The sequence below is a fragment of the Dipteris shenzhenensis genome, chromosome 8 (genome assembly GCF_047967505.1).
Source record: "Dipteris shenzhenensis isolate YYH24624 ecotype China chromosome 8, Dip_SZ_1.0, whole genome shotgun sequence".
NCBI lineage: Eukaryota > Viridiplantae > Streptophyta > Polypodiopsida > Gleicheniales > Dipteridaceae > Dipteris > Dipteris shenzhenensis.
The window spans coordinates 31408271-31434871 of NC_141603.1; the positions used below are offsets into that span (position 1 = coordinate 31408271).

Genomic DNA, 26601 nt, shown 5'->3' on the forward strand with positions numbered 1-26601 from the left:
ATATATATTTGAGATTGCAACGCAGAGATTCTACTACGACTCGAAGTCAGATTCATCAAGGGTGGCAGCTATCATTCCCTAGAGTTATCTGTTGATTGATTGGGTTGCTCTCTGGTAGAATTTCTATTGATCTATGCCGTCCTTTTAAGTCGGGATAGATTTCGCGTGACATTTGGGCAAACTATTTTTTAAACCTTTGACTAAGCTTTCTAAGGTTGCAATAGAGTGACACATAGCAGCTTGCTTTATCCCTTTTTGGCCCCTTGAAAACTCAGAGATTCTAAGCACCATACCACCAACCATGTGAAATTTTTGGCCAAGTGTAAAATCAAGAAGAGAAAACCGAAATCCTAGTACTACCATCATGAGAAGAAGCAAGGTTTCTTCGATTTCTTAAGCATTAACATGTACTTGTATGGTTGTGGTGACTTTTTCTAGAGCTAGACACTGTTGAGAAGCAACAAGCTTGGTAAGATCATTCCATGGCCTCACATGATGTAGTTGATAAACTCACGGGTGTTGGATACAACACATGGCTTTCCAAAGTCATATATCTACTCATGAAGAAAATTTATGGGAATTGATTAAAGGACGAGATACAAAGGAATCTTTTAAAGATGAGTGGGAGATGAGTAAAGAAAAGGCACTTCGGTACATAACTGCTTCATTCAGAGATGAGTGTATTAACCATATTCACGGAATCCTGGATGCAAAGCTTGCTTAGGAAGAAGTGAACAAGGTGTTCCGGACAGATGCACGACACTCAAAGGCTAAATTATTAATGCAATTGTATATGCTCAAATTTGATCCAAAAGAAGACCTCACTAGTGATCTTAAAATATACAAAGCATATACAATTTTTGAGTTTTCAAGGGAGCAAAAAGGAATAAAAGAAGTTGCTACACGTTACGAGAGACCTTAGCGAAAGATTTAAAAAATGGTCTGCCCAGAAGTCGCGCGGAATTTATCGAGAGCTATAAGGACGACACAAATTAACAGAAATTCTACTAGCGAATAAGTCAATCAATCAACAAACAACTCTAGGAATGATAGCTACCACCCTTGATGAATTTGACTTCGTATCATAGTAGAACCTGTGCTTGCAATCTCAAATGTTTATATGATAGAGTCTTCTTGTGCATCAAAAAACGCGGCCACATAGATGACCTCTATGAGTATGAGTTTTGCGGAAATATAAAGGGTCTAGAAGCTCTCACAAATGCAACTCACAGAAGGTCCAAAGCTCTCAGCAGACTTGTTATTGATGATAGACCAGGAGTAAGCAAGTTGCTCCCTTTTGTTGTTAAGAACCTTTTTGTCTTCCATTGGTGTCCTTTGTAGATTGTTGCATCTGATCATCGTGGATGTTTTGCTCTGCCAGTATTGCTGAAATTTGTCGCAGAAGGTTCAATTTCACGTCGGATTCTGTTGCTTTGATTTTTTCTCACTTCATTGCTTTTAACTGTGTCGCTCAAGCATAAGCTTTTACTCTAGCCGGCGTAGAAGTAATGGTTATCGTTGTATTGCCTGTTCTACTATTCCTAGGTTGTTTGTAGAATGTAGCTTCAACCTATACTAGTTGTGTAGCTAGCTACTGCACGTGGCACGTCATGTATAACTAATGGCAGACAAAAGCATAAGACTGTAACACTCTATAGACTAGCAGTGAGTTGATGGACTAGTACACATCATACTACGGCGACCTCAAGGCATCATACTATGGCAGGAAGGACCCTACAACTTGCTCTGATACCAAATGAAACTAGGGTGGAAAGAGAGACGCCTCGAGAAAGAAAGAAAGAAAGAAAGTTTATTAAAGTCTTCGGAAGACCGATGGGTCCATGAGATTGTGAAAATCCTGATACAACACACTGTGGTAGTGGAGCTATTAAACGAGCGTCCATACCAATGCAAAGTGCAAAAATGCAGAATGGTAGTACTAAGTCCTAAGTACAACATAGTCATCAATATCAGCATCATCATCAATATCATCATCATCATCGGCAACAGCAAGATATCAGGATGGATGAGGCAGTGGAGGCATGAAGTCAGCAATAGAGTGCTGTCGGCCACTCAGAGGTGCGGTCTTGGCACGTCTCCTGGTCGTAGCTTTGCGTTTGATCAGGGCTACTGTGACCCCCGTCGGTCGGGCTTCCGACTCTAAACAAGGAGGGGATGTCCCCAAGTGTGATCTGTGTGTCGATCCTCTGTCTGAGTTGTCGGGTCACAGGCTCCAAGTCACGGTCATGTCGAGGCCTCGTCTCGTGGGGGTCCATGTGATCTAGCTAAAAGAACTCCGTGATAGAGCTCTAAGAGGGATCAACCGAGGAAGAAGTCTGCTCCTGTCTCCATGCTCGGAGTATCCTCTCGCGGTGTCTAAGTGCCTCATGAATGAAACTTGCCAAACACCGTTGGTCTGGGTAGGAGAGAAAACAGGCCAAAATCCCATAACTATCCCTGAAGAGGCAGTGGAAACGCCCTCGGATCTCATAGTACACAGGACACTTGAAGATGAAATGCTCCTTTGTCTCAACCTCCTGCATGTCACACAGTGTGCATATGCGCCTCTCCCTGGGTAGTCACTCTGCTTTGCCGCTCTCGATGCTAAGTCTGTGTGAAGAGACCCGAAACTGCCCAAGAGAGATCCTCAGCAAGTGGGGTAGGTGAATCTGCGTGTATCCTGGTGGGTCAATGAAACCCTCCGCTGTGATATGTAAGAAGTGATCTCTGTAGAAGCTAAGCTTCACTGGGAGTTCACTCGGTCACCAGGTCCGAAATGTGTAGCTGTAGTAGATCCTCACGGATAACCTGGTTGACCTCGTGTGATAGGAGGGGAGAAAACGGAGCATCCATGCTGTACTAGAAGGGAGGTAGTCTATCCATGTGGAGCCCCAGTTGCTCAAACCATCTCTCTATACGTGCATACCAGCACCTCTGGTCTCCTCCTGCTGCAAGTGCCATAGAGGAGGATAGAGCTATCCATGGTAGCTTGCTACGCCCCGAGGTATAATCCCCATATTTCCTAACTCGGTACAGATACGTGATGACCTGAAATGCAGCATCTAGTTGTAAAGGGGGTGACCCAAACTCAGCCTGAATGATCTGGTGAGGAACGGATGACTTACCACGAATCATCCGTGATAACATGAGAACCTGCAACCACACCACACGGGCCCACTCTGTATCCGACAAGTCTGGCTCCCAACAAGGGCTGCCATGCATCCCCGTTGGGCGAACCAAACAGTCAGAAAGCAACCCCTTGGTGCGTGGATCTCTAGTCTGGCCAATGAAGCATACCCTCTACTCAAGCGTGCCTGCATCGCGGGTCTCATAGTGAAGCTGGGTCCGGAGAAGATAACCCCAAGATAAGTGTATGATGAAACTATCTCAACAGATGACCCCTCAAATGTGAACTGCTTCTGACACATGATGGCTCAAGATGTATTGAAGATCATGACCTTGGTTTTACCCAGGTTGACCTTCAAATCATGAGACTCACAAAAGGATTGTAGTGCGTCTAGGTGTCTCTGAAGCTCCTCTGCTAAGGAAGACAAGAGAGCCACGTCATCTGCGTAGAGCAAAATCTGGATCAACGTGTCCGCAAGAGAGCAACCTACACCCCCCTCTGTCTGCATCACTGTCTCAAGCTCGTCAATGTAGAGGCCAAACAAGGTAGGCGACAAAGGACACCCTTGTTTGATTCCAATGGTGCTCATGATCTCATCTGTCCACCCGGATCCTGCCCGAACTCTGCCTGAAACTCTCTTGTAAAGTGCCATGACAGCCCAAATGATCTCCTGGTGATAACCCAAGTTCTGTAGGCGCTGTATGAGGCAGGCTCTCGGAACCGTGTCAAATGCCTTGCGAAAATCCACAAAGCAACAATAAACCCTCTGCTTTCGTGACCTGGCCTCCTCGATGATACATCAGAGTGTGAGAATGTGGTCCATGGTTCCATGATCATGCCGGAATCCGGCCTGTCCTGTTGCTCTAAGTCCTCGACACTCTGTAAGTCTGCTAACCTCGGAGTCAAGTACTGATGCATAAATCTTGGACATGACATGTCCAATCATAATGGTCCTGTAGTTCTTCGGGCTCATGGGATCCCCTGCCTTGTGGATGGGTAAGATAGTGTTAATGGTCCAAGTGTGTGGAAGCCCCAAACAAACAGCTTCATTAAAAAGCTTTGCTAAGATCGGGGCTAGGAGGTTAATCCCATCTGCAATGAACTCAGTGCATAGCCCCTCATGATCCTTTGCTCGGCCATTATGAAGTTTCATTACGGCATCCTTTACCCCTCCTCTAGTGAAGAGGGTGCAGGATGTGGGGCGAGGCATGTGTAAGAGATTAGGGACTGGCTGATTTGGGATGTCATAAAGTGTGCGTGCATAATCAAACTAGATCTGAGTGTCAATGAGTGACGAAGGGGACCGTCCTTCTAGAAATCTCCACCAGAAGTCCTTAGAGTTGTTACTAAACAAAATGTTCAGTAGCTCCTCCTCGTTCCGATGAACGAAGTCTAGTTTCTTCCTCCGTACCGGTCTATGGGAATGCGTCAATTTTACGAGCAAAAACCTATGAGCAGGTTTAGCTGAGCGTGTTTTTCAAGAGATTTAAAAAATTGTATTTCTTTAGGAAACATGGTTTTTACACTTTTATTTTAATAGAAACTAGATCCCTTTATCATAAAAATATATAGACTTGTCACTCATTCATTTTTACATAACATAAATTTTCTTATTCATAGACATTCTTTTGTTCCCCTGTTATCACCTTAAAAAAGTGTTGAAAAATAACTCCTTTAAGAAACATCCCTCATAATCACTCTCAATGTAATAATATTATACATATATAATTACTTATTAAACACTTTTATATCATATGGCAATATCTTTCTATTGTTTTTATAGCATAAATAACAAGATATTTATGGACATCTTTCTAAAGAAGTTTAAATTACTATAAATAAGTATTAACTTGGGCTTCTATATCACTCTCATAAAATACATGTAATGTTTAATACTATATATCCAAGATTTTCTAAAATATAACCCCATTGATGTGCTCAAATGGGGTTTTCCGACCAATTTGAGTGGTTGAATGACTATATTTGGATATTGGATGTGAAAGTTATGTCACTTTTAAAAGTGCTACCCAAGGTAGTTTCGCCAACGAAACTACCTTGGAAGACCTACTTCAGTCTACGGTATTCGCGTACCATATCTGGTGCGCTCAGAAGACTATTTTTGGTTTCGAATCTGAGTTGACGGTGTAAAGCCTTACACTCATCATCGTACCAACTATTACAGGGTATGGTTCCAGGGAGTGGTGGGCGGGTGGAGCGGGTGGTGTGGGGGAAAGCGTGAATGGCAGTCTCGTGTAGTGAGCATGTGACAAGGGCAGCACGATCCTCTAAAAGGGGTATGAAGTCAATATAAGCGAGAAGTATGTATAGACGGCCAGAGTAAGAAGGTGAGTGATCCCGATCAAAGCGTATATCGTGGTAGGTGGAGTAAAGAAAAGATATGTATGATCAGCCCCTGGGGGGAGAGGTGCTACAGTGAAGTCAGTAATGCGAGATGTGAAGACAGGGAATCCCATGATGTAATCAACAACACTAGAGCCCCCCCATGTGGAAAGCATGTGAAACCACCACCTGAAGTGGGCCATCTATCAAGACCATTATAGATAGTGAGATCATGTATCTTGCCGAGGTCTATTAGGCCTTGCCCATAAGATGAGAATGGACCTCGCCTGTCAGCCGAAACCCGTAGCATACCTGCCTCCTCAAGGTCAATATCTGGCAGTAGTGCGGAATCATCTTTGAAGTCAAGAATTGGTACCTGACAAGCCCTTATCCTCGCGTTGAAGTCCCCCACTAGGAGGACTTCTCCGCAGCTAGAGAAGTCAACGATAAACTGATAAAGGGCAGCAAATGGGGATGTCTCATCATCACCTCGGATATCTTTGGCAAAGTGGGAGGTCTCAAGGGGAAAGTAGCAAACTGCGACAAACAGATCCCGGCTGTCCATGTCCCGAATCCAGATCCAAAGAAATTTGGAATGTGTATCTCTCTGCTCTACTAAAATGGTCCCCCGAAGTGTGGATCTGAAAAGGACTGCAACTCCACTTGAACCTCGAACTTCTCTTGTACCCCTCGTCTCATCTCTGTAGGCAGACTCCCATGTATATCCGCTGACTATTGGAAGAGGACGCTCTGGACTCTGATGTGTCTTTGTATAAAAGACTATGTCGTGGCCTGTATAGGATTCCAAGAAGTTCCCTAGTTCTAACCATAAGGTACCATTACAGTTCCAAATGGTGCAGGACAGGGTCTCGGATATCTGAGTCTCATAGACCATGCTTCACTATGTAGGGAAGGGGGCAGGTGCCCTACGGGGGCCTGTAAGAAATCATCCCTGTCGTACCACTGTCCATTTTCCCTCCTTCTGAGCTTGATCCCGCTGCAGCAGCAAAGAGCGCCTCTCCTCAACCTGTAGAGGTGTGAGGTCCTCATCCATAGAGATCGCTGGCTAATCTCGAAGGACTTACCTGCGTCGTAGAGCTGAAAGTCATGCGTGAGTGTCATGGAACCGTATGATCAGGGGTTGCTCTCGGTTGGGATCTCTCCCCACCTGCCATGCCCTCTCTATCCTGTGCTCAGCCACACCCAGGGTAGAAGCCACGAACACAGTCGCATCTACCATTGGTGTAGCCTCAGTGCGTGGGATCCCGTGTACTTTGATGTTCAGAGCCTTACTGGCTCTCTCTGCTGCTGCTCCATGAGGGTAGCCGAAACGGTTACCCTTGCGGGTTCTCGTTTGGCCACGTCAACTCATCTGGAAGTCTCCTCAATAGCAGATTGCATGCTCGCAATCTGTGCCTCGACCATCGGGGTACTCCCTGGGACAGTGTGTATGGCTGTGACCTCCTGTCGGAGCTGCATGATATCCTGTCCGAGTCCTTGAATAAGACCCACCTGCTCCCGAATGGCCCTAGCCTGATCCTGTATGATGTGGCTCTGCTCCTGGTTGAAGCGGGCCTGCTCCCGTGCGAAGCGAGTTAGCTCCATCTCACGCTTACGGAAACTATGTATCTCCATGAGCAAGGTCTCACAGGCCTCTGGTGTATCAGCCCACCCATGTCCATGCTGAAATTGTGATGACTGTGGCATGAAAGTGTGGGACTGAGTCCGGAAACTGGACGGTGACTGGGTGAACTGGGTGAGGAACGGAGATGACAGTGGAATGGATGAGGCAGTCCCAATGGGGTGTGGGAGCGTGGGCTGACTAAGAGGGAGAGGAGAGAGTGAAGCGTAATGCGGAACAGTGTATGGCACCTCTGAAGTAGGGGTCATAAGCGGTGCGAGAGCTGTAACAGGAGAGCTGGGGAAGGGAACAACAACCGGCGCCATGGGCATGAGTATGTCACTGATCGTAGATGTAGAGGGAGCTGAGATTGAAACTGGAGCTGAGCCTGAAGCGGGGGCTGAAGTCAAAGTAGAGATAGAGATAGAGGGAGCTGAGGTTGGAGCTGAAACTGAAACTGTAGCGGGAGCTGAGGTTGAGGTAGAGGTAGAGGCTGAAGAAGCTGAGGCGGGTCCTGCCTTTGCCTTGCTGTCTACCCCGAGTCCACTTCGGTTGTAATGTGTGTTCACATCCTCCAGTTTCAGTTGTGTCGTTTGCTTTTTTGTTGTTGTTATCGTTGTTGTTGTCGTCGTCTTTCTTGGCTTTGTCCCCCATTTCTCTTGGTCTTTTTCTTTTTTGGGGGGGGGTGCAGGTCTTAATGTCCGACTGGGAGGAGGAGCACCGGCTCCCCCCCCATAATGGGAGGCACGTCCAATGCAAGGTGGTGGGGAGGCGGGGTGGAAGCTTGAGGTGGAGAGGCAGATGCAATCGGTGATTGAGGAGACGTCCAGATGAGTCGACGTGGCCAGATGGAAACCTGCAAGGGCAACCGTTTCGGCTACCCTCGTGGAGCAGTAGCAGAGAGCCAATAAGGCTCTCAACATTAGAGTTAGTGGAATCCCACGCACTGAGGCTACACCGATGACAGATGTGACGGATTTCGTGGCCACTACTCTGGGTGTAGCTGAGCACAGGATCGAGAGGGCATGGCCGGTGGGGAGAGACCCCAACTGAGAGCAGCCCCTGGTCATACTACCGTTCCATGATGCTCAGGCATGACTTTCGGCCCTATGATGCAGGTTAGTCCTACGAGATCAGCCAGCAATCTGCATGGATGAGGACCTCACCCCACTACAGGTTGAGGAGAGGCGCTCCCTGTTGTAGCAACGTGATTAGGCTGGTAAGGAGGGAAAGTGGGCAATAGTCCGAGATGGATGACTTCTTACAGGCCCTCGTCGGGTATCATCCCCCCTCCCCCCTTGCAGCATAGGGAGGCAAGGTCTATGAGACCCAGATCTCCAAGACCATATCTTGCACCATTTGGAACTATAATGGTACCTTATGGTCAGAACCAGGGAACTTTTCGAAATCCTATACAAGTTGCGACATAGTCTTTTACACAGAGACACATCAAAGTCTGAGCACCCACGACCAGTAGTCAGTGGGTACATGTGGGAGTCTGCTTACAGAGATGAGACCAGGGACACATGGGGAGTACGTGGATCAGGAGGAGTAGCAATTCTCTATAGATCTACCCTTTTGGGGACCATTTCAGTAGAGTAGAGAGATACACATTCCAAGTATCTTTGGATCTGGATTTGACACACGGACAGCCAGGATCTGTTTGTTGCAGTATGCTACTTCCCTCCCGAGACCTCCCACTTTCCGAGAGAGATTCGAGATGAGGTTGAGATATCTCCATTTGCAGCCCTATATTAGTCCATTGTTGATTTCTCGAGCTGCAGAGAAGTCCTTCTAGTTGGAGACTTCAACGCGAGGACAGGCGCCCGTTAGGTACCACTCCTTGACTTCAGGAATGATTCCATTCTACTGCCAGACGTTGACCTTGAGGATGTAGGTATGATATGGGTTTCGGCTGACAGACGAGGGCCAGTCACATCTTATGGGTAGGCCCTATTAGACCTCGGTAGGATGCATGATCTCATTATCTATAATGGTCTTGAAAAATGGTCTGCCTTGGGTGGTTTCACATGCTTCCCACATGGGGGAGGTTGTAGCGTTGTGGATTACATCAAGGGATCCCCTGCCTTCACATCACGCATCACCGATTTCACTGTAGCACCTCTTCCTCCAAGGGCTGATCACACTTACCTTTTCTTTAGCATTTCCACTCCCTGCCCTTGCACAACAGCTTCCACCCCACTGAGTTCTTACTCCACCTATCATGATATATGCTTCGATCGTGACCACTTACCTACTTACTCTGACCGTCTGTACATACTCCTTGCTTACATTGACTTCATACGGGCAGTTTCGGGTCTCTTCACATAGACTTCGTATAGAGAGCGGTAGCGCATAGCGCCTACCGAGGGAGAGGCGCTTATGCACATTATGTGACATGCAAGAGGCTGAGACGGAGGAGCACTTCATCTTCAGGTGTCCCGTTTACTATGAGATCCGAGTGCGTTTCTACTGCCTCTTCAGAGATAGCTGTGGGGTTTTGTCCCAATTCCTCTCCTATCCAGATCAGAGATGCTTGGCAGGCTTCATTCATGAGGTAGTCTGGCACCGCAAGACGATCACGGAGACAGGAGCATACCTCTTCCTTGGGAGACCCCTCTCAGAGCTCTATCATAGAGTTCTTCAGCCATATCACCTGGACTTCCCTACCTCGACATGATCGGGATCCAGAGTCAGTGACTCGACAGCTCAGATAGATGACGGGTGCATAGGTTACACTTGGGGATATTCCCTCCATGTTTCATGTCGGAGCACGGCCGACAGGGATTACTGTAGCCCTTGAAAGGCGTAGAGCTATGACCAGGAGACATCACAGGACCGCACCCTTGAGCGGTCGACAACACTCTATCGTTGACTTCATGCTTCCAGTGCCACATCTACCCCTGATGTCTTGATGATGATGATGATGATGTGACTGATATGTAGTCGACCATTGACGTGACTATGTTGTACTCAGTACTTAGTACTACCATTCTGCATTTTTTTGCATTCAACATTGGTGTGGATGCTCGTTTAGTAGCTCCACCCTCACAGCTCGCTTTTATCAAGATTTTCACAGTCTCATAGACCCATCGGTCTTCCGAAGACTTTAATAAACTTTCTTTCTCATCCAATCATATTTATCTCTTTCTCTACCACTATTGTACCCTTCTCAAACTCTCAAGCATCATATGTTCCAACATCTTTGGCTTGAATGATCACATAAAACCGGAGGTTAGATAAAAATATGCAAATACATTGGATGGTGTAATAGCAATTAGATTAAATTATGAAGATGTAACAATCAAAATCAATAAGCAAGATGGTGTGGTCATTTTTATCCAAGTACCACCAGAGGAGTCAAAAGAAAGATTTCACCTATGGCGGCCAGGTCGTGGTCACCTAGGAGTTAACTCAGCTGAGTACCATTATAGTAGTGAAAAGAAAGACTTCACCCATGGCAGCGAGGGCTTGGTCAAAGTCGTCTTTTGACTCTTGAGCAGAAGAAAAAAGTAAGAAGGGAGGGCTTATGTTCTAGACGTCTTTAGCCACATCAGTGGAAGGATTGTCCAAAAAATAAATAACGATGTATGGCAAAGATGGTGATATCAAAATGTGATGCAGAGATGGAGGAGAGTTCTAAGGTTGAGAAGCTTCATTTTCAGTTAGCAGGATCTTCTCACAAATCATATTCTATTTTGCTTGTTGTTTGTTGCTAATAAAATAGAAGATGCACTTGATATCCTTCAAAACCCATAGCTAGGGATACTCAAACTTTGTCGAGAGGTAATCTATGTGGCTGAAATGGATCTGAAGAAGATTGATGCTATTCTAGTGTGGCTAGTATTCCAAGCATGTCATAGGTCTGTGGCAATTCTTGGGGTTAACTTTGTTTAATAGAAGACATACCAGAGCAGATTTTGGTGTCTTCTCACTATTAACTGAGTTGACCTTAGATAAAGTACGTTATGTTTGAAAAAAGAATCAACAAGAGAGTTTTGACAACAACAAAGAGAGCATTTGCTCAAGGGAGTGTGTGAAAGATTGTTGATCCTTATAAACCATTTGCCTAGAAAACGATGCAAGTGGTCATGCGGGTAGGAGCAATTTAATTGCAAGAGGGAAGACCTATTGCAAGCAAGTATTTTCATGTTAGCTGAGATGGAGAGTATGAGAGATTCAGAGTGATGGGGCAACGCAGGCTTTTAGGCAGATCATGCTACATTGAACCACGTCTTCACACTAAGAGCTATCATTGAGGAGGCTGGAGCATGGAAGCGGAGAGTTTACTGTTGCTTTGTGGAAAACCTTTGACAGTGTACCACGAGTCTGCCTATTCAGACGGCTACTTGATCTAATCAGGATTGAGAGTCAGAGCACTATATGTGCGGGTATCAAGCAAAGTCAAGACTTCGACTGGATAGACAGAGGAGATCATGAGCATGATTGGGTTGTCCGATATTATTGGCCTTGTTTGACCTATACATCAACAAGTTCGAGCACTTCATCAGGACTGCGGGAGGTGCATCTTCACTCTTAGCTGGCTCCTTGGTGGATAAAATCAAAATCATGATCTTCGACACATTTTGAGCGACAGCAGAGTGAGTGCAGTTTACCTTTGACATAGCTCCAATGGAGATTGTTGCAGCGTATACATACCTTGGGGTCCTCTTTTCAGGCCCGATCTTTATGATGTGATTGGCTATGCAAGCCCATTTGAGCACATGGTATGCTGCAGTAGCCGGACTCGATGTCAGTGCTTTTACTCACATTTTTAGGATTCCAAGAAAAAGTCTCTTCTCTTTGACTCGCTTGTCTTAGTAGTCTCTCTATATGGGGCAAGTCTATCTCCAAAAGATTGGTCCTCCAAAAGATGTGTCCCTCAAAAGAAACGATCGTACATCCCGCTGGGCAGACAAGCGAGTCAAAGAGAAGAGACTTTTTCTTGGAATCCTAAAAATGTGACACTCGAGTCCGGCTAGTGCGGCATAAGCATCAACACCCATGCAAAAAGCAAAAAGCAAAATGCTACATGGTCGTATCATAACTATAGTCCTCTACATCATCACTATTATCATCATCATTAGATCATCTCTCATGAGAATACAAAGTGAAATATGCTCCAATGTCACGACTGTGGTCCTCTCTATCTCCCCTCGTTAAGGGTGGGGAGCGAGAGCTTAAAATCATAGATAGAATGCTGCCGGCTGCTTGTAAGTGGAGTCTTGCGCTGTCTCCTTGTCACAGCTCAACGTCTAACAAGGGCGACAGTGACCCTTGTCGGTCGTGCTCCCACTTTGAACAATGAGGGAATGTCCCGAAGTGTAATTTGTGCGTCAACCCTATCCTTGAGCTGTTGTGTCACCAGCTCTAGGTCCTGATCGTGTCTAGAGCCTATAGGGTGGGAGCCTGCATGGTCCGGCTACTGGAAGAACTCCGTGATCATGCTTTGAGAAGAGTCTACTAGGGTATGCTCCACCTGTCTCTGTGATCGAAGTAGGCGCTCACGATGTCTGACTGCCTTGTGAATGAACGTAGCCAAGCATCTCTGATCTGGAAAAGAGGGGGAGAGGAGAGATGGAAATGGAGGACCACCCAATAGGATTCAGCACACAAGATCATATTAGCTATCGCCTTCATCAAATGGAAAGGTAGAATGATCCATACCATACAAGGGGGTGACCACCCATTAAATAGAAAACCTAGTTCTCATCTCTTAATCAACACCCTATCCATGATCCTCATCCACCAATGACATGTATGTGGATTTACACTGATGTACAAATCTCAACACACATCACGGCTTCCATCCTCTCCATGGGCCTTAGGCATAATATGTACTAGTGTTTCTATGTTCATCTTGCACTTGTCTTGGGTGTAGATGCCTGCTTAGAGGCTCCACCTATTCAGCTCATTGTATCTAGTTTTTTCAGTCTCATACAACCTTCGATCTTTTGAAGTCTCTCTCTCTCTCTCTCTCTCTCTCTCTTTGTCTCTCTGTAGAGCCTTGCTCTCCTCTCTCTAGCCTCCCGTTAGCCTCTCCCGTACCTTCCGTACAGCCTCCCGCTAGCCTCCCCTGTACCTTTCGTACAGCCTCCCTGTCCTCTCCTCCAAGTCTCCCTCAACTCCCTCAACTCCTTCAACATCCTTCAAGACTCGGCACTTTACAGTTGCAGCCATGACACCCTCTCCATATGCATGGAATTACCAACAAGAAGGCTCAAAACGACCCATCCTCGGGCAACAGGATCAGATTTTCTATCTGCAGCAGTAGGCAGTGAGAGAGCTACGATTGGAGCTGGCAGAAGTAAAGGCCCGACTTCGCATCTTGGAAGGGCCTGGTAAGTAGGCAGTAATTGATGAGGCTGTAAAATCTTGTAAGGATCCCCCCCCTACCCCGCAGCTAGTCTCTACAGTCAAAGATCTTGTTCACACTGAAGTACAAACTGCTAAGAAAGAAGTGATTCTGGAAGTGGACAACAAAGCAAGTCTGTGTGATATCCAAGCAGAGATTAAAGAACACGAAGCTGGATGTGAGAATGCGCTGAAGATTAGAATAAGGGGGCTCCCAGAAGATTGGTACAAAGAGGACACATATAGTGAAATATTAACAAAGATCAAATCAAGCTTGCCCAACATTGAATGGGTGAATGATGATGAGCAGGATGATGACGACTCCAAGCCAGCTTCTATTTTGCACCATAGAGGTCATGCAACCTTACACTTAAGTCAAAAGATATGCGGATCAAGCTTCTTTGACAATCTTACAAGCCGAAGGGCACCAAAGTATGGATAGTAGAGGAGCTTACACAAACTCAACTCAAGATTAAGGCAACTGAATTAGCTAAAGTCAGGGCGGCCATAAAGGATGGAAAATGGGCAGTTTACGGTGAAGGGGTGGCACTCATCAGAGAGTTTAAATCAAAACCAAAAGACTCTCAGTCTTGAACTGATGTATGGCTGTTTACTCTTCCAAAATATCATGTAGGTACTCTAAATAATTGGGGTTGCTTTTTGCACTCCTTGGGAGCTGCCATGTGCCCTCCCTAAAGCAAATGTACTAGAGGGTTTCTTGCTGTCTTATAGACCTTTTGGTCTCCAGTGGCCGTTAATAGGCTTTCTTTCTTTCTTTCAGCAAAGGGTCTTAGCGCGCCCTTTGCCTCAGCCCCTTGTGGCTTGTATGAGTTTTTCTCTTTGGTGTCACTTTGTCCCATAGGCCCGCGAGGCCTTCTGTGGACGTTAATATATCTTTCTTTCTCTCTCTTTCTCTCTCTTCTCTCTCCTATGACTAATTGATTCAGTAGAAGCATGAACTGTCGATGAAGGGAACACATTAAAATCTCACACACTCTCTCTCTCTCTCCACCTATTAGTAACTGATTGAGCAGAAGCATGAACTGTCGATGAAAGGAACACACAACACCTGTTGTTTGTTGTGTGTGTGCAAATGAAGGAGGACGTGTTACAACTGTTTGCGAAAAGGATGGAACACCTAGTGTTGTGATGCTTTCAGGAAATATATAAGAGAGTGGAATACTTGGCATGCGAGATGCAACAATTCGTGGCCTCTATGCATGCTTTACATTTTCATAGATTGAGATATCCATCGGTTGTATAGTCCCCATAACTAGATCCTTTGGACTGCTCCAAGGTTCTCATAGCGGCTGGCTTTGTAACTAGCTGATCTGTACATTGTTTTCTTCAAGCTTAGTCAAACTCTCTTATTTCTACAAAAAAAGGAAAAGGAAAAGAAAATGAGTTTCAACTGGTAAGACAATATGTTTGTAATATCACATTTTGTTTGCAAAATTAAAGGGTCAGAGTATTTGTGCATTCTTTTTTGAGTTTTTGAAGCTTTGGAAAATTTGTTGGGTGATGTTTGTTCCGCAGGGGTTGGTTCACAAACGGCACTCAAGCTGATTCGGCAACATGGCAACATAGAAACATACCTCATGAACTTGAACATGCAAAGGTAAAAGAAGTTTTTTGCATATAGATGGCTCTATTTCTAAGATTAGAATTAGTGGAATTGATGAATTCAGAGGTATAAACAAGGTTTCCAAGATGATCTTCCAAAAAACGTGCATCCTCTATGGTGCTGTTTTAGCAAAGTGAGGCCTGCAGCCTCCTGCTTTCCCTTTCATAGGCTGAAAGTTAATGCTACTGCTGCTCGTTTTGGAGACGTTCCCTGGTCTCCATCTAGCTCTCTTAATATGTTGCTCACACTCTGTGCTTAGAAAATTGTGTTGTTAGACAAGAACAATTTCAAAGCCATGGATATGCCTGTTGGAAATGTCACCTCCCCATCTGTAAGCCCCCATATGAGGAGAGCACGGGGGGGGTGAACCTGGGTCTTGAGAGACTGACACATGGGCAGGGTAATGTCTGCCATGTGGGCAGGAATCAAAGAATGAAGAAAAGAGAGGTACCCGGAGGAGCCATGGGAGGGCTGCAACAACTGGAGCTTATGGACGGAAAGTCGGCTATGGCTGCTCAGCTTGGATCAGGCCTGGCAGAAGCATATTTGGAGCAGCACCAGATGGCAGGGTATTTGCAGAAGATAGGCGCCTGTGTGGCAAGCCAGGCGGCGGGGTTCGTGGGCAGGAAAACAACCTACAGCAGGCCCTGGATATGGCACAGCATGGCGGGCCAGAGAGAGCCTGCAGAGGGCTGCAAAAGACAGGGCAGAGGGCAGGAAAAAAGGCTTGCAAGAGGCGCCTACAATGGCAGAAGCAACAGCCCAAAAAGGGCCTGGCAAAAGCAGATTTGTAAAGTTTGTACAAAATGCCTATCTATATCTTTTGAATTCACAATTGCAGATGTATTTCCCTCTTTCCATAGAATGCCCGCTTCCATTTCCATTTCCAACATCATTTGAGGAGAGCCATTGTTAGAAATGACCCAACAAAGGGTACGCACAGCGGAAGACTGATAGAATTACCCAGGAGCTCACACAGTGTGGTGTGGGGTGTGGAATCACAAACTTCTTAAACTTATGTGCATAGCATAGGTGTGCAGACTTATCAATAAACAATGAACCAACCAGAAAGAGAAACCGCCAAAATAATATATTTCCGTCCAAAGCTATGGACACAATACAAAAGAGATAGATCCAAAGTCCCACCAATGGTGTGGTCCTCTGATCTCTCCACAAGGTCCTCCTCCTATCTGCCGGTTATCTCTAGACTCGAGCCCGCGTGCTCCACCTCAAGCGTAAGTAGACTTTCTGTCTAGATCGCAGCTTCTTGCTGCCCTAGAGACAGCCAAAAATCCCAGCCCTCTGTGAGCTCAGTCTGCAGCTCTTCTTGTTCTCCTCTACCTCCTGAATGTAGGCCTGAGGGAGTGTATGCTGATGCTCCTGCTGCTCCCAAGTGTGCTGGCTGCTGGATGATAAAATGAGGCCTGGGGCCTCTCCTTTTATAGCCCCAAGGGCTGCTGACTAGAACCGACCAGTCTGGCCGACCAGACTGGTCTGTAAAATCCGACTAGGTTGGCTGGTCCAACCAGCCCTGTAAAAGGGCAATTGCAAGTTTTTTGGAGTAAGTTCATCTATTTCTTTTGTAAAAGATTGTAATTGCAAACTTGGTCTACAAGTCAACCAAGTTGTTTACTTTGTAATGCCCTTTGTTTCGGGCATAGATTGATGAAATTTTTTGTCACCTTTGGATAGTCAAGTGTGACAAAACTTAGTATATAAGAGTTGGATTTTTTAAAATTCAGATAGTTTGGATCTTCTACTTTGGGATAGTTCTCAATTTTATGCATATTTCAATCATGCAATCGTCTCATGCACTTGGAGTTAGTGCTGAGAGAGATTTTGATGAAGCTGGCCATAGGCAGCTTGTCGATCAGGTCTTCGAGCTCCCCTACACATCTAATCCCTATTTAGTCCCGACCCCTCAAAGGTTCGATGAGTAGGAGGGCAGCTACAAGGCTTCCCAAGGGTACCTCATCAGCTGTGCAAGATGAATGGGTGATGCCCTTCTTGAAATTTTTGTCGGCATTTATCGGCCTGTAGAAGAGCATTGGCAATGTCCATAGGGCATCTCGTGGCCAAGACACTTGCCGCATATGAGGATTGGTTCGATGTAGATTGGGAAACACGTTTCTACAATAACTTTCTATCTCAACTCCAAACATGTGTGTGTAACCACGCACATTGCAAATTGAGGGTGCACTTGTGTGTGCTCAAGCACAAGCTCATAATGGAACAGGAACCTTGCCCAGAGCTACCGAGCATCTCAATAGTAAACATGCCAACAACGGCAACACAGGGAAGGTGCCCATGTCGGGACTTTGACTACATTGACGAAGGCAACCAACCAAGAGTGCATCAATAGGAGAGGCCAGCCAGAAGAGGAAGTAACTCAGTCTGAGGAGGAGAAGGATGAGCCAACAAAGAACAAAGAGTCCAAGGCAAATAGAGAAGAGTCTAACAAACTAATAGACCTGGAAGCGCATGATGAAGAGGCAAGCACGGAAGAAGGGGAGGAACACGGAGAGGATTGGTTAGTGGAGGGCACGACATTGCGACTGTAGACATATGAGGTGAGCAAAACGACTCAATCTCCCCTCCCACTACTCTTAAGGAGCCAACTATGCTCTAGGAACACAGAGTCACTTGATTATCTACCGGAGTCAACAGCCTATTGTACTTCAATCTAGAAGCCCTTAGTCGCAATCATATGCAAGAGGCATGGAACACCCTCAGCAAGAAGGAGCGAGGGCATCCAAAACCTTGCAATACATCACAACACATTGCGTGCCTCTGCAAGTGCTGCTACTCTGAGCAGAAGGTCAAGCTATGGGAGAGCAGACTGTAGGCATGCAACACTGAGCTCGAGCCAAACGAGCAAGCTCCAAGATCGGATTATGGAGCTACTTCGAGAGCTCCACACGGTCCAAGAGGAACACGATGCCTTGCGGGCAGCCCACAACCCATTAAGAGCATGGCAAGAGCAAGAACCCACAACATGGGCACCAACCAAAGAAGAAATAGCTCGCTTGAGGTCTCGATACAAAGCCCAACATAATAAAACTTTGATTGCTAAAGGCATAAATGGCTGAATGCCCGGGGCAAGACAAAATTGAAGCATTCACGGCCAAGCGCAACATGCTTAGAGAGGAGCTCACCTAGCACCGCTCAAAATAAGATGAGTAGGCAAGGACTTTCGACCAGATTTAGGATCTAGTACGAGCCCTCAGAATCCCAAGTAAGCATCCCTTCAAGATGTCATGGCGACGGGGTCTAGATGACTAGCACGAGAACACCGGCTCCCAAGATCCTTGATCCACCACATCCAATTTAACTACCTCTGCTTGGAAGGCCACGACCACAACCTAGGGCCAAACATTGAATGGTTCTTACCAAACAGCACTGACCAAGGCAGGGTAGAAAGAGGTGGAAACTATGGTCGCACTTCAAGATTACAAGTCCCCCGCCACAATCATTCTCTTGGAAAGCGACAAGGAATTGGCCTAAGGATGGCACCTATAAGGTCACGTGATTCCAGAGACCCAACTACTATTGCATGTTGTAAGTGCTGAAGCCAAAGGAAAGCTCAGAAAGCCCTAAGCTAAGCTCAGCTTGTTCGAGGCCACCTCAACCGGCAGAGCTCAGAAAGCCCCAAGCCAAGCCTAGAGGCTAAGGTTGCATGAACGTCATACCAACAACCATCCCATTCTCCGACACACGACTTCGAGCGATCTGGGGTCTGAGGCACGGACATTGTCTCCCATACCCCTATACCAACCGCCTACTTGGATGATCCCTCTCAACTACCAATGAGCCTGTACGACTGAATGAGCCATGATCATGATCTCCATACCAAGGAAAAGACAAAGCGAGAACATGCACACTACCGAGAGGAATGGCGGGTCTAATGGATTGGATCGCGGCATTGCCGATCTCAACCACAAAGACCTTTCCTACATATTTCGCAAACCTCCTCACTCTTGTCAAAAAGCTCTTGGCAATGGCCCTCACCAAGTCAAGATCAATGTGGGTACATCTCACATGGATTTACAGAGAACTAGTGGAGAAGTGGACAAGCAGCCGGGCAGGCTCCAAATTGGGTACAATTCAAGTTTTCCCACAAGGGCATCGTACAACCCAAAAGTGGTGCAGGTCATTGAGTAGTGGAAGGAAGAGTGGCAGATTTACGTGGAGGTCTTGGTGCGAATCACTGCATTATACCGTTGGCTTGCCAAGTTGACTTCCATAGACATCGGTGATCATGCAGTTTGTGTGATCTGAATGGAAGAACTCTGTGATCTTGCTCTCTAAGATGAGTAAATGCTGTCTATGTCAAGGCCGCCTCATGGATGACGGCAGCGAGGCGTCTCTGGTCGGGATATGAAAGAAGTCTAGAGAGGGACGCAAAACCGTTTCTAAAAAGACAATGATAGTGACCACATATGTCATAGGACATGGGGCATTTGAACACGAAATGATCCTCTGACTCAACCTCCTACCGATCACATAACATGCATAGGCGGCTCTCCCTAGGTATCGTATTAGCTTGTCCACTCTCGATACGGAGTCAGTGTGATGAGACTCGGAACTGTCTGATGGAGATTCTCAATGAATGCAGTAAGTGGATCCGAGTGTACTTTGGTGGGACGATGAAGCCAACAGTATACCTTGTGCTTCCATGACCTAGCCTTCTCTATGACACTCCTAAGTGTGAATACATGATCCATGGTCCCGTGGTCACGCCGTAATCCTGCCTTCCCCTCTACCTGGAGACCTAGCATCTCTGCAAAGCAACTGACCTCTGTGTCAAGTACTGATGCATAGATCTTGGACATAACATGTCCAATCATAATGGTCATGTAGTTTTTCGAGCTCATGGGATCCCCTACCTTGTGAATACGTGTGATATTGTTAAGTGTCCATGTTATGCTCTAGCTGAGATAGCATGACCCCAGAAAGATCGGTGGGCATTTTCTCTTAGATGACTGACTTTTGTAATATTTTATGTGCGTAAATAAAATGGTCAAGGGAAGTAACTGCCACGGTCCTAGGTGAGGGTGTATTGGCATCGACTAGGTGGTTCTGAGTGCTAAGGCCTAGGTGCACCTTAATGTGTAAAAATGCGAAGGGGCAAATGTTTTAATTGTGCCCCAAGAGAGGGGTAAATGGTGTACCAAGCTAAAGGTCTAAAATGATGACATGTGGCAGGAGGGAATCATCTAGGGAATTGAGGGCTTGTGGATAAGCATGAATGAAGAAAATTACGTATCTTTTGATGCTTGCAGTCTACAAGAGAGGCTAGGAGGAAATTTATGATGCCAGCGCCTGTGATATTATATTGCTTGTAATTCGACGGAATAGTAAGGATAGAAAAGTGAGCGTATCATTTGGTATCAGAGCTTGCAGGTTGAACGAGGGGATTGCGTACGAAGAGAGCGCAGAACAGCGGGGTAGGCTGGCGACGGGCTTTGACGGGCTCTTGGCGACGACACCCTTTGGACTCTTACTCAGGACCTCGGTGTCCCCTGGGAGGATATCCAGTTTGCTAATGGCCTCGAAGATCACTTCATTTATTCGGGTGATGTCCTCAAAGTCCTTATCCCAATTGTGCCATCCCGTCGGAATTTTTTGCAGCCACTGAGAACACGGCCTTGGATAGTGAGGCTTGGCGACACAGCTTGGGATATCTCAAAAAAAAAAAAAGGGTGGGCATACCGTTGGAGGATCTGCTGAGCGCCAACCCGTCGCTTCGCGAAGTGTTGTTTCCTGGAGAGGTATTACAGGTACTGGAAGATCCGGAGAGAGACTTGAAATTCAAGGTCTCAGCACAGGATTAAGCTGTGTAAACAGTTAGGTGAAGGGTTGCGCATTTGATAGGTGGCGCAGATTTTCGAGGCTTGGCAGAAGAAATAAGTCGAGACATCTCCATTACGTGGAGTTTCCAAGGAGCAGTTCTTTTCTCTTCTATACAAATTTTCAATTTGCAGTTTATTATTCCTGTACATCAAAGGGGAATCTGAAGTGAAAAAATAAATAAATTTATTTTCCCTTTTGAAAGAATGGAAGCAGAGGGACATGATTCCAGGGTAAATCCTGGTGAATCTAGAGTACAATCTATACAACAAGTGTCCCATCATACAACACCTACTCTGGTGGGTAGGATTTTTGTATTAGAAGATGCTTTACAACAGATCATGAACCAGCAGCTTCAAGTGAACGCTGATTAGAGAAATGGTACAAGCCTTGTCGGCTAGACCATCTAGAAATGAAAGGGGCAAAGCTCCAGCAGAGCCAGAGCCCAGTATACACTCATCAGAACGTGTGAAGGTCAAGGTACCTAATATTGCAAACTATAGACCGGAAAAGTACGCTGGTCGGATGACCGAGCGCAGTTCTGATGTGATTGAGGTTTGGTTACACAAATGGGAAGAAGCCTTGGCCATTTGTGAAATCAGATCTGATCTAAAGAAAATCCGCAAGACCATTCACCTGTTTATTGAGGCAGCAGATAGGTGGTGGATAAAGCAACAAAAAGATCAGGTTGCCCCTACCACCTGGGAAGGGTTTAAAGCTGAATTTAAGAAACACTTTCTTCCACCTGACGAAGAGTCCCAAGCTTGGGATGCTTATAGAAACCTTTGCCAGAGGAATTTGTCGGTGGCAGAGTACACTGACAAGTTCAGGGAATGTGTTATGAAGATAACAGACCCTCTCCCTATGTCGGTTCAGTTGAAAGACTATATCTATGGACTGAACGACAAGATTAAAATGGAAGTTCGGGCTAAATATGTAACTACATTAGATGAATCTATTGCAGTAGCCGTGAACTACGAGGATGCTAGGGGCAGACCTAGTGGGTTTGTGTAGGCAGGGACTCAGCATGAGTACCCGAGAAAAGGGGGATTTCAGAGGAAATGGACTTCAAAGACAAGTGTCTCGCAGCCAAGTGGCCAAACCAAGCAGGTGAAGCCGGTTGAGGGACCAGCAAAGACAAGTACCACCATTGGAGTGAAAAGAAAAGTAACTCCAATGGCAGCCCGGGCTTGGTCAAAGTCCTCGTTGATCCCTGAGCAAAAAGAAAAAGCTAGGAAAGAAGGATTGTGCTTCGGCTGCCTTCAGCGACATCAGTGGAAAGATTGTCCACTAAACAAAGACCGTCGCACGGCCAATATGATAATATCTGAATGCGATGCGGAAATGCAAGAGAGTCCCAATGCGGAACATATGCAGATGCAATTGGCGGAACCTTCTCAGAGGTTAGTACCTGTGTTGTTAAGTATGTCTGTTACTAAGTTAGTAAGCGGTGTAGTTGATAACATCCTTTCAAAGCTCGCAGCAACGGGGTATACGGTTTTCGATGAGCTCGAGTTGATTAAAATGAAAGGGCAAGTAGCCAATCATAATGTGATTGTGTTGTTTGACTCAGCGTCAACGCACAATGTAATTAACTCGAAGCTTATTAAGAGGCTTGAAAACTAGTCCGTCTGACTATGCTTATACAGTCAGGATGGCGGACGGAAGTTCAACTGAAGTATGGGACCAGAGGGTTACCCAGTTGGAACTTCGAATTCAGGACTATGTTGAGAAGCTGGACTTCGAGTTGACGAGGCTTGCTCACGCAGATATAGCCCTAGGCATGGCTTGGCATTTTCGGAAAAATCCAGCCATTGATTGAAAAAAGCATATTTACCAGTTCAAGATAAACGGAGTAGAATATGTTTTGCGAGGTGAAAAGGATTTACCTCGAGGACCATTGATTTCAGCCATGGAAATTCGGAAGACTCTGAAAGAGTTTCTGTGTTTGTGTATAGCATCGGTAGAGTCGATTGATGATGCATCGACTAGCACTGAGGCTACCCAAGATGGGAAAATGGCCGAGTTGGCTAAAGAGATATCGGAGAAGTTCTTTGATTGTTTTAGGGATGAGTTATCTTATGGGTTACCTCCAGAGCGGAATGTTCAGCATAAAATTGAGCTTATCCCGGGGGCAGAACCTGTAAATAGACCTCCCTATAGATTAAGCTTTACAGAAGAAGCTGAGGTGCGAAGACAACTGGAAGAATACCTCAAGCTGGGGCAGATTCAACCCAGTTTTTCACCTTTTGCTTCACCAATGATATTAAAGAAGAAGAAAGATGATACTTTCTGTCTCTGTATAGATTACAAAGCATTGAATAATATCACTATTAAGCACAGGTATCCGATGGCTCGGATCGATAATTTGCTAGATGCATTGTATGGGGCCGTAATTTTCAGTAAGATAGATCTTAAGTGTGGCTACCATCAGATCCGTATTAGAGCCGAGGATGTGCATAAAACCGCTTTTAGAAGCAGGTTTGGTCATTATGAGTTTTTGGTAATGCCCTTTGGACTTACCAATGCTCCAGCTACATTCGTCATGCTTATGAACGATTTACTATGTCCGTATATCGGAAAGTTTGTAGTACATTTTATTGACAATATTCTGGTATTCAGTAAAAGTATTACTGAGCATCATGAACACTTAAGAATAGTATTCAGTACTTTGAGGAAAGCCAGTCTTTATGTAAATAAGAAGAAAACTATATTGTGTATGGTTAGACTTGAATACTTAGGATTCATAATTACTCCAGAGGGGGTAGAAATGGATCCAAAGAAAGTGGCTGCGATACTGACTTGGCCAATCCCTCAGAGTCTGACCGCTTTGCGATCATTCTTGGGATTTGTCCAATTTTATCGAAGGCATATCAAAGGATATTCCGAAATAGTATCGCCATTGACTGATCTGACCTCAGATAAAGTACCTTTTATATGGGGACAGAATCAACAAGAAAGTTTTAACACCATAAAACAAGCTGTGGTACAGGACCGGTGTTAAAAATAGTTGATTCCCAGAAACCGTTGTTCCTTGAAAGCGATGCAAGTGGCATTGCGGTAGGATCAGTTCTCCTCCAAGAGGGAAGGCCAGTAGCCTTTGAAAGCAAGAAGCTTTCTCCCTCTCAACGAAATTGGCCAACTCATGAATTAGAGTTGTATGCTGTTGTCCATGCTTTGAAAACATGGCGACATTATTTGTATGGATCAGAGTTTTATGTGGATGTTGATCATGGTACTCTGAAACATTTTTGTAAACAACCTGACTTGAGAGGCCGCCAAGCTAGGTGGGCAGAACTCATGCAGGAGTTTAATTTGACGATTCGGTACCGAAGAGGAAAAGATAATAAAGTTGCTGATGCGTTGTCACGCATCATGCATAACATGAGTTTCACGGTGTTAGAGAGTGCTCTAATGGCTGAGATTAGAGGAACTCAAAAGGTAGACGAGTTTGTCCAGAGCCTTTGGCCTAAGGCTCATGTGTTAAAACCCAGGGAAAAGGATGACCTGGCATCCAGAAAAGGCCACACTTATGCAAGATATGCCATAAGGGATGGTATGCTGAAAAGAATTGGCAAGGTAGTGATACCTAATCAGAATGATCTCAGGCAGAGAGTCATTCGACAGTGCCATGATAGCCCATGTGCGGGACATCCAGGAGTCGAGAAGACACATGATCTCGTGAAGCGAGATTTCTTTTGGCCAAAGATGAAAAAGTATTTTCATGAATATGTGACACGCTGTTTTTCGTGTCAGGTAAGTAAGGCAAAGCGGGTGAAGCCACCCGGACTTTTACAGCCCTTGGAGATACCACTAAGTAAGTGGGAGAGCATTTCCATGGACTTTATTGTAGGGCTGCCTACGACACAAGGTGGATATGATTCTATCCTTGTGGTGGTTGATCGTCTTACCAAGATGGCTTACTTCATTCCAACTAGAGAATTAGTTAGTGCCCTTAAGTGGCGGATTTGTTTAATAGACATATATTTCATCTGCATGGATTACCCAAATCCATAGTGTCAGATAGAGATGTCAAATTTACCGGTCATTTTTGGACTGCGGTATTTGAGACACTAAGGACTGAGTTGGGAATGAGTAGTGGGGATCATCCAGAAACGGATGGCAGACAGAAAGAATCAACCAAATTTTAGAAGATATGCTTAGAGCATATGTGTCATTGAGGCAACATACATGGGACAAGTGGTTGCCATTGTTGGAGTTTCCCTACAATGATAGTAAACATTCCTCTACAGGGTTCAGTCCGTTTGAACTGAACTATGGTTATAGGCGAGCGAATCCAACTATAGTTGGAGTACCTCAGAAAGTGCCTAGTGCCACGAACTTTGTGGTTCAGATGCGGGAGACGCTAGCACTTGCGAGAGCTAACATCCGCCAAGCTATGGATAGAGCTAAGGCGTATGCGGATGAAAACCGTTCCAATAGAGAATTTAAGGAAGGAGAAAAAGTTTTTCTCAGAGTTCCTTCGCACTCTAAGTCTTTGATTGCAGGAGAGTGTGCTAAGTTATCACCTCGATATTGTGGGCCATGGTTAATTCTAAAAAGAATAGGCAAGGTAGCTTATAAATTAGAATTACCACCAGGTGTAAGGTGCACCCAATGTTTCATGTTTCTCGTTTAAAATTTTTTTTGCATACGGGTGACTCACTAATCGAAGGTGTTGTTTTGTTTCAGGAGATAGAGGATAGTGCAAGATACAAACCAACAGGAATCCTAGACCGAGGAACAATGCAAGTGCGCAATCGGAAGATACCCACGATGTTGGTTGCATGGCATGGTTTACCTCTATCAGAAGCTACCTGGAAATCCGTATACGAGTTACGGAGAGTGTTTCCAGATTTCATCATCGAGGACGCTGATGCTTTGAAGAGGGAAGGAATGTTATGCTCTAGCTGAGATAGCATGACCTCGGAAAGATCGGTGGGCATTTTCTCTTAGATGACCGACTTTTGTAATAGTTTATGTGCATAAATAAAATGGTCAAGGGAAGTAACTGCCAAGGTCCTAGGTGAGGGTGTATTGGCATCGACTAGGTGGTTATGAGTGCTAAGGCCTAGGTGCATCTAAATGTGTAAAAATGCCAAGGGGCAAATGTTTTAATTGTGCCCCAAGAGAGGGGTAAATGGTGAGGGTGTATTGGCATCGACTAGGTGGTTATGAGTGCTAAGGCCTAGGTGCACCTAAATGTGTAAAAATGCCAAGGGGCAAATGTTTTAATTGTGCCCCAAGAGAGGGGTAAATGGTGTACCAAGCTAAAGGTCTAAAATGATGACATGTGGCAGGAGGGAACCATCTAGGGAACTGAGGGCTTGTGGATAAGCATGAATGAAGAAAATTACGTATCTTTTGATGCTTGCAGTCTACAAGAGAGGCTGGGAGGAAATTTATGATGCCAGCGCCTGTGATATTATATTGCCTGTAATTCGACGGAAGAGTAAGGATAGAAAAGTGAGCGTATCAGTCCATATGCGTGGAAACCCAAGGCAAACAGCTTCCTTGAATAGCTTTGCTAAGATCGGGGCTAGTATGTCAATCGCATATGCAATAAATTGAGTGCAAAGTCCCTCATGATCTTCCGCTCGGCTGTTATGGAGCTTCAGTGCCGCATCCTTGACACCCCCTTTGTTGAATAGAGTGCAAGTTGTGGGGCAAGGTGTGGGCTGGTGG

General features: G+C 45.5%; 1 pseudogene across 1 annotated transcript in view; it reads left to right on the forward strand.

Moving 5' to 3' along the window:
• The window catches only part of LOC147899383 (flap endonuclease 1-B-like), a 134801-nt pseudogene that overhangs the window by 30763 nt on the left and 77437 nt on the right, over positions 1-26601 (forward strand). Inside the window, exon 12 of the transcript XR_015541408.1 lies at positions 14979-15060. The product of XR_015541408.1 is annotated as a flap endonuclease 1-B-like (transcript). The remainder of the gene's footprint in view (positions 1-14978; positions 15061-26601) is intronic.